Below are 16,901 nucleotides of genomic sequence, written 5' to 3' on the forward strand. Positions count from 1 at the left end.
TGCCGAAACCGGTTTGGCTCGGTGGATAGAGCGTCGGCCTGCAGACTGGGGGGTCCCGGGTTCGATTCCGGTCAAGGGCATGTACCTTGGTTGTGGGCATATCCCCAGTGGGAGATGTGCAGGAGGCAGCTGATCGATGTTTCTCTCTCATTGATGTTTCTAACTCTCTATCTCTCTCCCTTCCTCTCTGTAAAAAATCAATAAAATATATTTAAAAAAAATATTTGCTTACTTTTTTAAGGAAACATATCTAATGGTTGGTAGAATATTTCAAATCTACCTAGAAGACATATACTAACTTGAATGAGTTTTCTTGAATTAATTGAAAAGCAAAATAAACTACACTTTCTCTTAGATTTCCCTAAATGCTTCTTTTTTCCCTTTTCTTTTGAAGAGAGATATCATTTACTTTAGCATCAAAATTACAGTCACATCTTAGCAAACACAAGTATAGGAATAAAAAGTGAATGTTGTAGTAATCAATCCCAAAATGAATTGTTCTCATTCTTATGGCACAGTCAACACCAGGAAATTCTCCTTGTGACTTTTTCTTATCTACCGGTAAGATACAAATAGCATTCATCTTGGGAAAATAGGTCTGGATATAAGTTATCTCTTCCACTTGCCTGACATTATTTGTACTTTGGACCAATACTGTTCTTGGTGCATTCACATAAACAAATGAATATGTCAGACACATAGGAAGAAAGGTGGATCATATAGCCTGCTAGTTATGAGCAGAGATCCTAATTGCTTCTTGTTGCTATTGTTTTCTTTTCATACTATAACACCACAAGGAGGGGAAAAAAAGCAATCAAATGGGTCAACCTCAAAATACTACTTAGTGTAATTAATGATAATCAGAAGATGAAAACACTTTCCACTCTCCTTCTCCTGAATCTAGATTAAGAAGTAAAAGTTTGGGAAACATTTTTTTTAGCAGTAATGAAAAATAAAAGGTTTCATTTAGCAGTTCCGGGAGAGGAAAACACACACAGCTATACTCTGCAGATGATAAATTCATGATCAGCAATATCAAAATTATTTGCCATTGATTTCATTTCCTCAGGTTGGGCTATTCTCATTTCAGATGAAAGAAGAAAGAAAACAATGATATGCGGAGCCATAGATCCATAAATAATAATTTTTATAGTTTTCTCCTAAAAATCAGATTGATCCAAAGCTGCTTTGGGTACCAGAAGAAATTGGTTCAATTCCATTTATTCTGTGTCTTTCGGTGCATAAAATTTGTGCGGGGCGGGGGGTGGGGGGTGGGGGGAATGTGTCTCTCAGCCCAGCCTGCACCCTCTCCAATCTGGGACCCCTTAGGGGATGTCCGACTGCTGGTTTAGGCCCGATCCCAGTGGAGAGGGACTACTGGCTCCTAACCACTCGCCTGCCTGCCTGCCTGATTTCCCCTAACCCAGGGGTGGGCAAACTTTTTGACTCAAGGGCCACAATGGGTTCTTAAACTGGACCGGAGGGCCGGAACAAAAGCATGGATGGAGTGTTTGTGTGAACTAATATAAATTCAAAGTAAACATCATTACATAAAAGGGTACGGTCTTTTTTTTTTTTTTTTTTTTTAGTTTTATTCATTTCAAACGGGCCCGATCCAGCCCGCGGGCCGTAGTTTGCCCACGGCTGCCCTAACCACTTCTGCCTGCCAGCCTGATCGCCCACAACTGCCCTCCCCTGCTGGCCATCTTGTGACGACATCATGGAGGCCATCTTGTGACAACATCGCACGGTGCCACCTAGGCTTTTAGTATATAGAATGTCACTTTAAGTACTTTCTAAAGGCAACTGAGAAAATTTCCTGATGACAATAAGCTCCAAATAAATTATCTCAACCTATGTGGAAATTTCAGTTTTCCTTCTGAATGGTCTCTCAGTGTGCACTGTGCCCTGCTGGAGTCTAATGAAATCGTGATGGTGACATCCCTCAGTCAGGCAGGTAGAAATCAGGGACTGTTGAAGAAACAGATACATGCTTCTCTTTTTTTCAGCTGTGGCTATATTAGGTGGAGAAGGTAAAATGGAGGAGAAAGGCAACTATTCTGGTAAATACCAAAACTCACAGATAACTGAAGCCAAGGTGATTTAAGATGAGATTAATTCAGCTTACAGCTCCAATTAATTCTCTATTATGCTCTGCATGTATGCATGCCTGCAGATGGTTTTCAAGAAATTAGAGAAAGTTCTCTAAAACAAGCCTGACCTCTCATCAGGATGCACTTCTCTGGGGGAACACCAGGCAAGGGCACAGGCGGCTTGTGGATTAGGAGTAGCTAGTAACCACCTGCCAGGGACTGAGCGCTGTCTGTGTTGGCCCACAAATTAACACCAGGGGGTCAGCCTTCTCAAATCAGCTGGGCCAAGTATCAGATTCAAAATATCAGTAAATCTGAATGAGCAAATTCAGATAACGGTTAACTATGCATTTGCTTCATATTTTGTCAGGTCCTAGGGACCACAGTGTCAGTGCAAGGGAAACCTAGACAGATTAAGGACTCAGTCTTCAAAGGACATAATACAACCCAACTCACCACATGACATGACAAGTGAACAGGAATGAATGGGAGGGGAGAGAAGAAAAGGAATGAAAAATTTTTAAGGCTTTTTATGAACATTTGAAGCATGTATAAAATGTAATGTTTGACTTTATACAGCAGCGATTTCAACCAGTGTGCCGCAAGAATTTTTAAAACATGCAATACTTAGTCAGGGGCACTGACCTCTTTCATCTTAGATTGTCAAATAAAAAATGACAACAACACAACAATAGCCACCCAGTGTGAATGAATAAAAATTACACCTATTTTTTTTTTGGTGTGCTGCAGAATTTTTAGTAATAGTTTAGGCATGCCTTAAGATGAAACAGGTTGAAAATTGCTGTCATACGAGTGTGCACATGAGGGGAGAGAACAAACAATATGTAAATTTACCATTCCAGAGAAATGAAAAATCTTTCAAAATTATGCATTCACATTTCACACATGCTATCCAGCATGTCATAGTAGAAGTATAATGCTCATGTATAACAATCTCCCTGAGGCCACATTCTAGAACCTTCCTTTCTTCCTTCTCTGGTGATTAGTTTGAACAATGCTCTGTTGATAGTCACTATAATGACAACTAAGGAGATCCACACCCCCCCTTCTTCAGGAATAAAACATTCATCCAGGGTTTATTTTTGTGATTTATAGCAATGGAGGTCCATGTCAGCCACAGAATTCTGCCTGCAAATCTATTTATAATGTGCTTTAAAGGTCCATGGTTTACTGCCTTCACTGTGTTTGCTTGCATATATGTACTGTTTTCATGGAAGGAGCAAAGGTGGGGAGAACAAGACTGTTGAAATTTGTCTTTACAAAAGAATAAGGAAATTTCAAAACCTAAATATTAATACATTTTCCACAAAAATCCTCAATCTAGATTTTGTACATTCTCAATGATGAAATTTAGTTTAAAAGAATGGTAAACTTACATTTGCATAAACATTAAATGGATATGGTTTTACCAATCTCAACTGACACTTTCTGCAAAATTTTCACTTTCATGGAATCAGAACACAGTGAGGTCATCTACCTAAACACATTTGCCAGGAATGTCCAAGAAAATTGGTGCATTTCCAGGGGTCTGGATGCAAACAGGGGACCCTGTTCCCAAGGTAACTGCTGCCCCTGACCTTACAGATGAGATTACAGCATTCACTTATGAGAAGGAGACCTTTTGGGTTGGGCTTCCGCAACAACTCATGCTAAACAAATATTTTTAACCTGAGTGAATATTATTTTATTCTTTCCAATGGTATTTCATCAGTGCCATCAATGCTAAAATGCACCATTTATGTCATGTGCCCTTAAAGTAGAATGCTGCTAATTAAACTATGATGCATCCTGTTTCAGGGATGTAGAAAAAGGATCTTAGAATTAGTGAAATATAGTAAGAATAAAGCCTACTTATTTCCAAATTCTAGGCTATGCTATTTCTGCAGAAGAATCCAGTGGTTGGTGACAAAGAGAACTGAAGGCCCGTAGCAAATCACACACAAAACATACACAATTCACACACTTGCACATTCTCACACAGCACAGGGCTCAGGAAAACTTCCTTATACTACAAAGACAGCTCTAACCATAAACATCTCAGGCGTGGTAAGTGCTCCTTATCTACACCAAGAGTGCATATGAAAATGCTTGGTTGAAGGCAGAACATGGTCTAGTCCAAGCTGCATTTTCCTGTTATTTGATGTGATGTGCTTCCGGAAAGGCCCATTTTTGGCTCCCATGATCTCATGTTCTCCTGGTTTTCCATCTATCTCCCCCTCTTCCTCTGCCTACCTTTTAAGTGTAGTTGTGCCCCAACGTTCCATTGTCGATCCTTTTCTTTCTCTACACCTCTCCTACTAGTAAGTGAGTTTCTCTTTTGGGTCACTCTAGCTCGACTTTTTCTAACAAGTGACTTGTCCACGGTTAGACATCCAGTTGGTAGGAAAAGACCTCAGCTAGTCAATAAACATGTATTGTGCACTTATTATATTCAGTACTTTCTAGGCACTGGAGACACACAACGAGTAAGACATAGTCTGCTCTCAAGGAGTGGGGAACCTTGCACATCTAATACATGGAATCTAGCGCCATTCTGAAGTCAGAGTAGACGATCTGAGCAGTGTCAAATGAAAACACATTTCAGCCATGTCACACTGAACCATACTGTAAGGCAAGAGTTCCTAACTAACATGTCACAGATTTATGGACTCTTCACAGATATGTCACAACATTTTGATTACCGATTGTATGAAACTCTTTCTCTTTTTTTACAACTGGGGATACATATTATTTATAGTAGTACTAGAGGCCCGGTGCACAAAAATTTGTGCACTCGGGGCGGGGGGGGTGGGAGGGTGGTCCCCCAGCCCGGCCTGTGCCCTCTCGAAGTCTGGGACCCCTCTGGAGATAACGACCTGCTGGCTTAGGCCTGCTCCCGGGTGGCAGAGGGCAGGCCCAATCCCTAAGTGCAGCCCCTGGTCAGGCTCAGAGCAGGGCCGATTGGGGAGTTGTGGTGCCGCCCCATCATGCACAGAGCAGGGTGGATCGGGAGGTTGCAATGCCACCCTCAGTCACGCTCAGGGTAGGGCCGATTGGGGGGTTGGGGCACCGCCCCCTGTCACACTCAAGGCAGGGTCGATGGGGAGGTTGCGGCGCCCATCAGGGGGTTGGGGTGCTGCCCCCTGTCACGCACAGAGCAGGGCCCATCAGGGGTGTTGGGGCTCCGTACCCTGTCACGCACAGAGCAGGGCTGATCAGGGGGTTGAGGAGCTCCCTGCTGTCATTCACAGAGTAGGGCCGATAGGGGAGTTGGGGCACCGCCCCCTGTCACACACAGAGCAGGGCGGATCAGGGGGTTGGGGCGCTGCACCCTGTCACACTCAGGGCAGGGCCAATGGGGAGGTTATGGCTCTACCCTGTCACACACAGAGCAAGGCCAGTGGAGGGGGGTTGGGGCGCCATCCTCTATCACCCACAGAGCAGGGCCGATCAGGGGGTTGGGGCGCCGCCACTGTCACACTCGAGGCAGGGCCGATGGAGAGGTTATGGCTCTACCTTGTCACACACAGAGCAGGGCCTGGGGGGGGGGGGGGTTGGGGCACCGCACCCTGTCACACACAGAGCTGCAGGGCAATCAGGGGATTGGGGAGCTCCCCCCTATCAGGAACAGAGCAGGGCAGATAGGGAGGTTGTGGCCCCGCCCCCTGTCACACACAGAGCAGGGCCGATCAGGGGGTTGGTGTGCTGCACCCTGTCACACACAGAGCTGCAGGGCAATCAGGGGATTGGGGAGCTCCCCCCTATCAGGAACAGAGCAGGGCAAATAGGGAGGTTGTGGCCCCGCCCCCTGTCACACACAGAGCCACATGGCGATCAGGGGTTTTGGGCGCTGCCCCTTGTCACGCTGATCCTGGTGCCGGGAGGCATATTACCCTTTTACTATATAGAATAGAGGCCTGGTGCACGGGTGGGGGCCGGCTGGTTTGCCCTGAAGGGTGTCCTGGATCAGGGTGGGGGTCCCCACTGGGGTGCCTGGCCAGTCTGGGTGAGGGGCTGAGGGCTGTTTTCCGGAAGCGAGTGACTGAAGCTTCCAACCGCTCCTTGTTTTCTTTTCTTTTTTTTTATTCTGGGCCAGCTGTAGCTCTGAGGCCTCGCCGCTGAAAACATCGATACAATGTTGCTAAAGCCCGGCTGACTGAAAGCCGGTTTCTGGGCTTTTTTTTAGCTTCTTATTTGCAACATAGTACATAGTTGCTTAGAGTTGCAACTGAGAGGCCGGAAAGTGAGGCGGGGAATGTTGGAGTCCGTAGTCACTGAAGCAAGCCTCATGCTCGCTTCCAGCTGCCTGGCTGCCTGCCGCCATCTTGGCTGACAGTTAATTTGCATATACTCACTGATTAGCCAATGAAAAGGGTAGCGGTCGTACGCCAATTACCATGTTTCTCTTTTATTAGTGTAGATGTGTCAGGTGAAGTAGTTTGCTCAAAAGATCATACAATTAGGTTACACAAAAAACCCTCCTAGAACTAAAGAACACAAGTCTCCAGATCTAAAGGGCCCACAGATAACCAGCTCCTTGAATAACTAAAGATCCTCATCAAAGCATGTCATGATGAAATTTTACAACAAAAGTTCCAGAGCTGGAAAGGAAACAAACAGGTTACATTCAGAAGGCTAAGAATCAGAAGCATCCAATGTGTCCATAGGAACATGGAAGCAAGAATAAAAACTCTGAGGAAAAAAAATCTTTCCAACTTAGATTTCTTTATCCAGCCAAAATATTAAGTACTAGAGGCCCAGTGCATGACATTCATGCACTTGGGGGGGGGGGGGGTCCCCTCAGCCCAGCCTGTGCCCTTTAACAGTCTAGAAGTCTAGATGTCCCACTGCCATGGAGGTGGGAGAGGCTCCCGCCACCACTGCTGCGCTCGCCAGCCATCAGCCTGGCTTGTGGCTGAGTGGTGCTCCCCCTGTGGGAGCACACTGACTACAAGGGAGCAGCTCCTGCATTGAGCATCTGCCCCCTGGTGGTCAGTGTGTGTCATAGTGACCAGTTGTTCCACTGTTTGGTCGATTTGCATATTACCCTTTTATTATATAGGATAAGGGAGAATGAAGAAAATTTCAACATACAAAACCTCCCATATACCTTCCAAGCATACCTTTCCAGGTGTTTCTGAAGGAAGCATTTCACCAAAATGATGGGTAGAAAGTAAGAAAGACATTTGGCCCAGGAATCAGAAGATTCCATGTTGGAGAAAGGTGAAAGGGATTCTCAGAATGATGGTGAACGAGGCTTAAAAAAATGTCTCCATAAAAAACAACAACAAATAATCTGATAGATTATTTGTTATATATGAATGTATGGAGAAGATATTTAAAGTTCTACTTATTTGGGGATAGTTTGCAATATAGATGATAGAAAAATAAGCAAATAAACACAGGTCAATTACTAATTATTGGGAAGGAAAAAACTGTACAAAAATAAAGTAGAAATCTGTTAATAAAATTTATATTGTTAGATTAAACATCAAATATTTATTTAACCAAATATAGTAATATTGGGAGAATTAAGAAAAGAGGAGTATATGTGTATAAGAGAGAGAGAATAAGTATGAAAGTTAAATTTTCACTTCCATAGTAGCAAAATCAATGGATCTGATACTTAAAAGTACTGAGAAAAAGCAGTATAAGCAGAATATTTAGAAGGCAGGTAGGACACACCAGAAGAAGCAGGTAAAAGAATTAAAGTGCATGTTTCTTAGAAACAAATCTGGAATGGAGATGGATAAGAGCAAGTGGACTATTTTTCATTATAATATTTTTAAATGATATGCTGTCTTAAACGATGTGTAAGTATAACTTTGCTAAAAACAAAAACTTAAATTTCAAAAAGATGACACAGACAGGGTGGTACTTCCAGCCGCCTGAGGTCCAGTGCCCTTAAACACTGCGAACCCACATTTAAAAAATAAAAAGGAAAAGAAAGAGACACTAAGGCGCAAAGAACCAGAGAATCATGCCTGCAACAAGTGAATGGATTCAAAGAGCCCACACTACTTTGAGAACAGCGAGGAACCAGGCCATGCATTGCAGGTTGTGTGGGAATTTGACGTAGATGAAGATGCACTGGAAATATCATTAATAGGAAAGTGGAACAGTTTGAGTTAACAAATGTTGACATGGATCAATGTGATGTGTGCTCATTATATAACAATGTCCAAATCATTTGATAGAGTAATTATGAATCCTCCCTAATCCAAAGGGATAGATATGGCTTTTCTAAAGATTGCTTTGGAAATAGCAAGAACAGCAGTGTATTCTTTATGCAAATCCTCAACTAGAGAACATATTCTAAAGAAAGCTGTAGAATGGAACATCAAGAGCTGCAATATGACTTACCATCATCATATAAATTTCTTTTAAAAAAAAATCAATGGCCTGGCTGGTTTTACTCGGTGGTTGGGCATTGACCCATAAACCAGGAGGTCAGGGTTCTATTCCTGGTCAGGGCACATGCCCGGGTTGCAGGCTCAATCCCCAGTGGGGGTATGTGGAAGAGGTAGCCAATCATTGATTCTCTCTCATCATGGATGTTTCTATCTCTCTCTCCCTCTCCCTTCCTCTCTGAGATCAATTAAATATATATATATCTCCCACAAATTTTTCATTTACTTAGGTCTTTGGAGGTTTTTAAAAAGAAAAGCAATTTATGTCCACTTTGGTGTCCACTGATTTTTTTAAAAAATATATTTTTATTGATTTCAGAGAGAGGAAAGGAGAGGGAGAGAGAGAGAGAGAGAGAGAGAGAGAAACATCCATGATGAGAGAGAATCAATGATCGGCTATCTATTACACACACACCCACTGGGGATCAAGCCTGCAACCCCCGGCACATGCCCTTGACTGGAATCATCCCAGAACCCTTCAGTCCACAGGCCGATGCTCTATCCACTGAGCCAAACTGGCTAGGGCCAGATGCATTTATTTTAATTAATGACAGAGTAATTTTTCTAGGGAGTATTAAGTAGAAAAAAGGATATTTATTATAAATAAAAGAAAGAATGTGAAATAGTTATTTGTTACATAAATGTTACTAAGGTGAATTGCACATTGGCAGATTGGTGTATACTAGTAAGTGCCTGGGAGCTCAATTGAAACTGCATAATCAGATTTAGAAGGCTTTTCTTCTTAAAGTCCTCACCAGAGGACATTTTCCCATTGATTTTTAGAGAGAATGGAAGGGAGGAGGAGGAAAAGGAAGAGAGGGAGAGGAGATGGAGAGAGGAAGAGAGAGAGAAAGATGAGAGAGATACATTGATTGGTTGCCTCCTGGGGCCGGCAATTGAACCTGCAACCCAGGTACGTGCCTTTGATCAGGAATCGAACCCGCCACCCTTCAGTGCGCGGGACAATGCTCTAACCACTGACTAACACTGGCTAGAACCAGGAGGTATTTTTAAGCTCATGTGCACCAAATTCCTGCCCAATAACAGTATTCCTTCTTATTAATTCTCGATAGGTGGTCCAAAACGCACCACCGTCGGTGCAGTGCGTTATGTGGTTTGTTTCTGAGCTTTTTGATATGGACTCTACTCATCTATGAATCCAACCTAAGCTAATACTGATTTCTTCTGTACAGTTGGTTAGTACTCAAGCAAACTAAAATCATTATTTACAGCCTAAACTGTTGTTACGCTAGGCTGCCACTCCCTGTAATTGGGCAACTGATTTTAGACTCTAAACGAAGTCAACATCTACTCTTTCTTAAATATAATCTTAGTTTTGGCCCTTGCTTTGGGCTAAGGAATATCAAGTTTAATCCTGATTGTCATCCAAATTCACTACTGCTTTGAGCTTTGCATTATCAATAAACCTGATATATGTATGATCCGTGCTGTTAATAAAATTGTAGACATGTTAGGGTGGAGGGGAGAGCTATGAAGCAGGCCAACATAAACCACCTTCTCTGTTGGCTCCCACAACTTTGAACATCCTGTAGGTACAGCTGACCAATCCAGGTATTACAGCATGTGTCAGACCTCCTTTTTGCAACTTACTCGGGAGCCAGCTTGATAGATGTGTCCCCAGGATTGTGCAGATGTAAAAATTTGATGAGTCTGACTCTATTTTAAATACCCTAGGGCATTACACTTTAATGGAGAAATTTTTGTTACAATACAGAACTCTTCAGTAAAGTAAATACCATAACCCAATTCTTCTATTTTGTAAGTCTTGACTTTCATATACTGGTTTCACATATTGGGCTACAAACACAATATACATGAGACATAATATGAAAATAAAAATTCTATGCTAGGTATTTTAATATAGGCTTTTAAAATTATGACTAATGATGTCAAAATATGTATTTTAATTAAAGCAGCTTTGATTAAACTTGATATCCCTTTAATCATACATTTTCTTAAATTCATTTAAATAAAATGTATGATTAAACTTTTTGATTAAAAACATTTGCTTTGTTCTAACCAGTCTGGCTCAGTGGATAGAGCATCGGCCTGCGGACTGAAGGGTCCCAGGTTCAATTCTGGTTAAGGGCATGTACCTTGGTTGCGGGCACATACCCAGGAGGGGGTGTGCAGGAGGCAGCTGATGGATATTTCTCTCTCATTGATGTTTCAAACTCTCTATCCCTCTCCCTTCTTCTCTGTAAAAAATCAATAAAATATATTTAAAAAACAAAAACATTTGCTTTAAGTTTCTTTCTAATTTAAATGGATTCTAAGACCAAAGAAAATCTGAAATATTCTATTGGAATATAGAATCTTCAGGAAATCTGAGTTCCAAATTCTGTAGGGTAGAACATTCTTATTCTACTGCTAAAGGGGGAAGGGAGAAATGTACTTGCACATAAATACATTCCAGAGATTGTTTCACACTTAAAATGTTCATCATGCCACCCTGACTGGTTTGGCTCAGTGGATAGAGCGTTGGCCTACAGACCGAAGGGTCCCCAGTTCTGTTCAGTCAAGGGCATGTACCTTGGTTGCGGGCACATCCCCAGTTGGGGGTGTGCAGGAGGCAGCTGATCAATGTTTCTCTCTCATCGATGTTTCTAACTCTCTATCCCTCTCCCTTTCTCTCTGTAAAAAAAATCAATAAAGTATATTAAAAATATTTATCATGCCAATTTGGAGATATAAAAATTAGGGAACAGAGTTTATGATGTCATTGAAGATATTTGCTAAACCAAAAAACAGCTGTGTGAGAAATAAATTATTGGTCTCGCCATGAATGATGACTTCAAAGCATATGGCAGCTTTTAACCATGTACTTGTACAAGGGAAAGAGGAAGGAGCGTTACAGCAGCTGAAATAAGCTCTTATACCAACATTCTAATTATCCAAGTCCTAATCCCAATGATTAAAATGGAAACAATATTTATAAGCTATGTAAAGACCTTTGAATCTGCAGGTATTAGCTTGCTTAAGACTGATTTTTAAAAGAGTTACTGAGCTCTCCTTAAGCATTTCCAACAATCAGCTGGCTTTGTACTAAAAAGGCAAAAAAAAAAAAAAAAAGCAAAGATAGCAACTTGTGAATTATTTCTATGGCATCTGAAACATCACGGAGAGTACACAGACAACATATAAATTGGCTAATTACATTGAGAATGAAGTTATTTACCCCTCAGAACAGTAGTACCAATTAATGATTATTTTATAGACATAGAGGATTGGAGTTGGCACAATATTCTTTTCTCAAATGTGCATATGTTTCATTTTTATAACACAGAAACTGAGGTTTAATAAAACTTGCTCATGGCTAGCATAAGTGAGCTAAAGAGTTAAGAGCTCCTGGGATGGGAGAACATACTGTGTTTAGATTCTTTAAATTCAGAGTATTTACTGAGGACTTAGAATGTGAATTGAGCACACAATTTCAGTTAAAGCTCTCTTTGGGTGATAGTCCATAAGCTGTTGCTAAAGATCACTGCAGTAAGCCTTTCTTTAATAAGTCATATCCAGGTGAAATCTCACTGGAAATAAAACCTACAGTGCAATTGTCTTGAACTTTTAGTAACTTCAGCATGTTAATACATTTTTTTCTCTCATATACTACCAGAATGAGATATACTACCAGAATGATATATACTAGCAGAATTATAAGGCAGAGCATGTTTGGCAGACACTATAAAGACAGTATAACTACCTGAAATAGAACTGTTTTCTTCTCTGTTTTGAAGGATAATAATTGGATAAGAGAGACCCTAATTAACTACTTCATTATACATTTTAGCAGAGTAATTTTCATGGTTTTAAGCACCTGTTGTAAAATATGAAGCAGAAATTTAACTGTACATATAGACACCCAACTGTATGAGGTTCTTCTGAAGATGATCCCTAAGATAACGAGGTTTGTGGACAGAAGCGCAGTCTAGAATGGCATTCTGTTTTCATCTGCTGGAGATCGGCACACTGGAATATTCTAGAAATGAGGAACTGTTCTCTACACGGACTGCACTGGTTTGATCTTCAACGCCCCTGGAAACTTCCTCTGCTGACCAGCAGTGAAAGGATCTGCTGGGTCTTCAAAGACACAAATGTAAGTGGTGTGCAATTTGGGGGAATTAATCGCATTTGGAGCATTCAGAGTAAGTACTCTGTGGCTCTACAAGCATCTGGTCATTTTCACACGGTGCTATTTCTGTAAAATCCACATTCTTTCCATCTTCAGAAGCTGCTTCCTTAAGGATAGCTGGGCCAAATCAGAAGGTGATTGCAATTTAACATCTTTTTCTACCTGAAGAAATAGGTTTGCTAGAACCAAAACATCTGCTTATCTTATTTCAGAAATTTGTGCCAGAAGTGTTTGTACATTGATCAGCACCTCAAACATTACACTTAACCATCTACTTTTATATAAAAATAGTAAGACTTTTAAATACTGTGTTCCAGTATTGTTTGACCTTTTACCTGAGGAAACCAGGATGGCAGCAGAATCGTAAAGGAAAACTTTGGGTATTAGTCCAAGGGAAGAACAGCTACTTTTTAAAATGCAATGAGATGCATTCACTCAAGTACCATTTACCAATCCTTGCACTTGTCCCTTTTCAGCTCCCTCTTTCATTCCCCCCACCAACTATTTAAAGCCTTTCTTTAGAATCCCCTTCTCACTTCCCTCATTCTCTGTCCTCTGACTGAGGCCATCTGGTAAAATCCTTTAATTTCCAGTTCCACTCCATGAAGTATAAATCCCTGGGTTTTCCCCTCCTTTCCTCCCAGGATAAGACCTCACTTTCTTCTTCAAGGCCAGACCTGTCAAAGGCTGCCCAGCAGAATTCAGTGTCCCTCCAAGCTCCTGAGGACCCCACAGACACTTGGCATAGCAAGTCTCACATCTTATAATGGAAACCCTCTCCCTTTCCTACTCATCTTTGTATCTTTGGCACCTCCCACTAAGCCTAGCAAGCAAAGATATTCAAGAAATACGTTACACCGAAACTACTTACTTTTAAGCATGAGCTATTTTCAATAGCTTGAACCAGAATTGAGCTTGTCCCAGATTACAAACCAGCATATGGTTTCTGCTCCACTTTATTTTTTAACCCTTAAGTGACGCCCAAAAAGAGGAATAAGACATTTCTGGTGACTAGAGTTGCCAGGTAAAATACTAGCTATCCATTCAAAATTGAATTTTAGATAAACATCAAGTAATTTTTTTATTTTTTAGCTTTTTAGTATAAGCAAGCCCCGAATAGTGCATGGAACATACTTATACTAAAAACAATTATTTATTGTTTATCGGAAATAAAATTTAACTGGCAACCTGTATTTTTTTTGCTAAATTTCACAACTCTGCCTGTGACTCTAAAAATTCTCCGAGGGCTCAAGGAATACTTCTTTAGAGCTCCTGGTAGTATACATCCAAACTCTGCACAAATGGCCAGATTTTATGTCTGTGAATGCAGCTGAGTATCTCTCTGAGCATCCCAGTCACATCTTTTAGGAAAAGCTGTTTATTATGTAAAATTTTCACTTATTTTGCTATTTCATAGAATCCCCTTCAATACCATCTATCAATAATTTTAGCAGAAAGAATACTGTAATGTTATTCAATATCTCTTGGAAAGCTGATATTTATAGAGCGATTACCCTGCCTCAGTTAAGTCCTGGCTACATGTACTAATAATAAACCGCTTTTGAAATTTTCATAGTTTTAATTAAACCAGCAAAACACAATGAGGGAACTAAACAAGTCTTTCCTTCTGGAATTTCCTTTCTTCATTAAAAGAGCACAGGGAGGCATACAGTCCTTGCTAACAGGTTGGGGAGAAGCAGCCTGGCAGGCAGAGGTGGAGCCTGTGATGTAACCGCCATCGGTCTTTGTTGGCAAAGCCTTTCTGAACGTGAAGCATCTGCAGATCCAAGCGCTTCAGCGTTACTGGGTCTGGGCGGGCAAGGGGAACAGTTGCCTCTTTTAGAATCGTGTACATTTTGGAGGCTTGAAATCTTGGTCAACAGAGGAATTCCTCACAGGCTGTTCACAGACGTACCTGTCTCATTCATGGAGGGAAAAAGCCGGTTTCTTCCCATTTCAGAGTAAAAACTGCTGTGCCTGCCGCCGGTTGACTGATTAATGCTGATGGTGCAATAGAAGTTATAACCCCAAGTGGAAGCAAACATGCCCTACAGCTTGCTCCAGTCCTGAAAGTTCCCTATATTAACACATTCTCTCAGTGATCTTGACAGTGATTACAGAAAGGACATTCATTTCTCATTTCCACGAAAGAATTAAGAGGAAATAGATACCTCCCAATGCAGAGGGAGACAAGAGTGTGCCTTCCTCAAATTTCAACTAGACTAGTCTCAGAGATGACTTCTAGGGAGACAATGACTAAGTCCGCTCTAACTACCTGGTGTCCTAAGATGAGAACGAATCAAGACGCTCGTCCCAACACAAGCACACCTGCTTTCCACCATATTGGCAGCCCCAGGGAGAACGGCTGTCAAGCTCCCGCACACACGCACACACTGCAGAGATGCAGAACAATGCCTGGATGCCTGCCCAAAACTGGTCTCTCCAAACGACAGACTCAATTGATGCTTCCAATCCAAAGCTCGCTGGCGGGTAGGAGCGTCTTTGCCTAGTTGGTGCGGGAAAGGAATGGAATTGGCAAAGCTCAAAGCACGGGGCTTCCACCTGTCTGTGTAGAGCAGAAAGGCTGACAAACATATTCATTAAACTTGATCTGAAGCTAGGGAGCCTGCGAGGTCTTTCCTGAAATATTCATAAGGCGTGTTACCGGACTCGCCACTTGGGGTTGAACAGAAACACTGTGAGTCGTAGCAGCCCGCACCCACACTTGGGGGAAAAGGCACTCAGCAGCACACCCACCGCCACACTCCACTATTCCCCTTTGAACAGCTCTCACGGAGTCGCTCCCCATCACCCTGTTCCATCCCCCCCGCCCAGGAGAGAGAGGGGCTCGAATTAGGGAGGAGTTTCCAGCAGTTGGAGGAGGAACCGCGGTCGGCCCGGCACCCAGCTCCTCCGGCCCCGCAGCGCGGGCGACCCCAGCCCCGCCTCACGTCAAGGGCCGCGGGGCAGGGGGCCCGATACCCGGCCAGGCCGCCCTTCGTCCTCGCTCCCCATTTTGGCCTGCGCCGGGCATGCCTCCTCCCGAGCCCTGGGCGTTCAGTTGCTAGGTGACCCGCTCCGGGCACCGCGACGCAAACCTCCTGGCGTGCAAACCTGCCGCTCCGCGGATGGGGCATCACCGTCCTAAGAGACACGAAGCCCCAGCTCGGAGAGAGCGTGCACTTTCATTCAAATCCCCTCTCTGTCCACAACCCTACATTTCTGCTGCGCCCCAGACGCAGCGCAGCTCGCGCGGTGCCTCGCGTCCTCGCCGCCACCTCTCTCCCCCTCCCCACCCGCAAGGGCATTCGCCCCCGGCCCCTCGGCCCCTCCGGGGTCGGCCCCAGGCTCCGCGGCTCACCTGGCCGCGGCGGCAGCAGAGCGCTCAGCAGGTCGTAGCGCGCGGCAGTCGGCTCTCCATCGCCGCCTCCCCGGGCTCGGGCCGCGCGCTGCGCAGAGGCGGTGGACGCCGTCCGTCCCCGGCGCGGAGCTGGACAAGGGTGGCCGCGGCTGCCGCACAGGCTGCGGGTGCGGGAGGGCGGGGACGGGGCAGGAATCTGGGTCGCGCGGAGCGGAGCAAGCCGGGATGCGCCCGGGGCTGCTGGCGGCGAGGCGGCGACCACGGGCAGCCGCGGGAGGGCGCGCAGAGGTTTCCGTGGGAGCGCGCCGCGGGCGGCGACTGAGCATGCCCAGTCCCCGAGCCGGGCGGGAGGGCGCGGCGCAGACGAAGGGGTCGCGAGGCCCCGCGCCCGAGTCCGGGGAAGGGAGGGAGAGGGAGGGTTAAATCTGCGGCCCGGGCTGCCGTGGGCAGGGAAGCGGGTGGGGGAGGTGGGGGGTTGGTCGCCGAGGCCCAGTTTATTTGCTCCTGGGTCGACCCCGGAGGCGAGGCGAGGGGAACTGGAGATGGTGAACCTCAGACGTGTCAATGGGATTCCAGAAGAGTCCTGAAATGAGAGGGCAAGGTGTATTCCTCGCTCTCTCCCCAGAGACTTGTAGGAAAGCCAAAGTTTGTTTTTCCGCTTAGTCCCAACCTCTGCAGACTCCCCGAGTGATGCCCCCAACCCAGATGCCCACCCGCCACCGGCTTCCCTGTGCCCGGGACCTCCCCCGCAGGGTGCCCAGGAGCCCCCGCCTTGCTGGAGTCCTGGACCGGTCGGGTCAAGTTCTCAAAGAGCCAGCACTTTAATTAGGTGTAATTGAGAGATCGTGTCAGTCTTCCCGGGTCACATATCTGCATTTCAACTA

The 16,901-nt window shown here is 44.2% G+C and overlaps 1 protein-coding gene and 1 pseudogene across 2 annotated transcripts in view; one reads left to right on the plus strand and one right to left on the minus strand.

The window, feature by feature from the left end:
• Window positions 1-16,277, minus strand: part of ELMOD1 (ELMO domain containing 1) — a 68,618-nt gene extending 52,341 nt beyond the window's left edge. The window contains exon 1 of one of the 2 annotated variants that reach the window (XM_070425987.1): window positions 16,018-16,277. The gene's annotated coding sequence lies outside the window, so the exon portion shown is untranslated. The remainder of the gene's footprint in view (window positions 1-16,017) is intronic. The other variant, XM_070425985.1, reaches the window with a different exon arrangement.
• Window positions 2,039-12,357, plus strand: LOC139018509 (rRNA N(6)-adenosine-methyltransferase METTL5-like; annotated as a pseudogene).
• Window positions 16,278-16,901: the final 624 nt, after the last annotated feature.

The sequence above is a fragment of the Myotis yumanensis genome, unplaced genomic scaffold (assembly GCF_028538775.1).
Source record: "Myotis yumanensis isolate MYYU_CA2020_CCGP unplaced genomic scaffold, mMyoYum1.0.hap1 SCAF_10, whole genome shotgun sequence".
NCBI lineage: Eukaryota > Metazoa > Chordata > Mammalia > Chiroptera > Vespertilionidae > Myotis > Myotis yumanensis.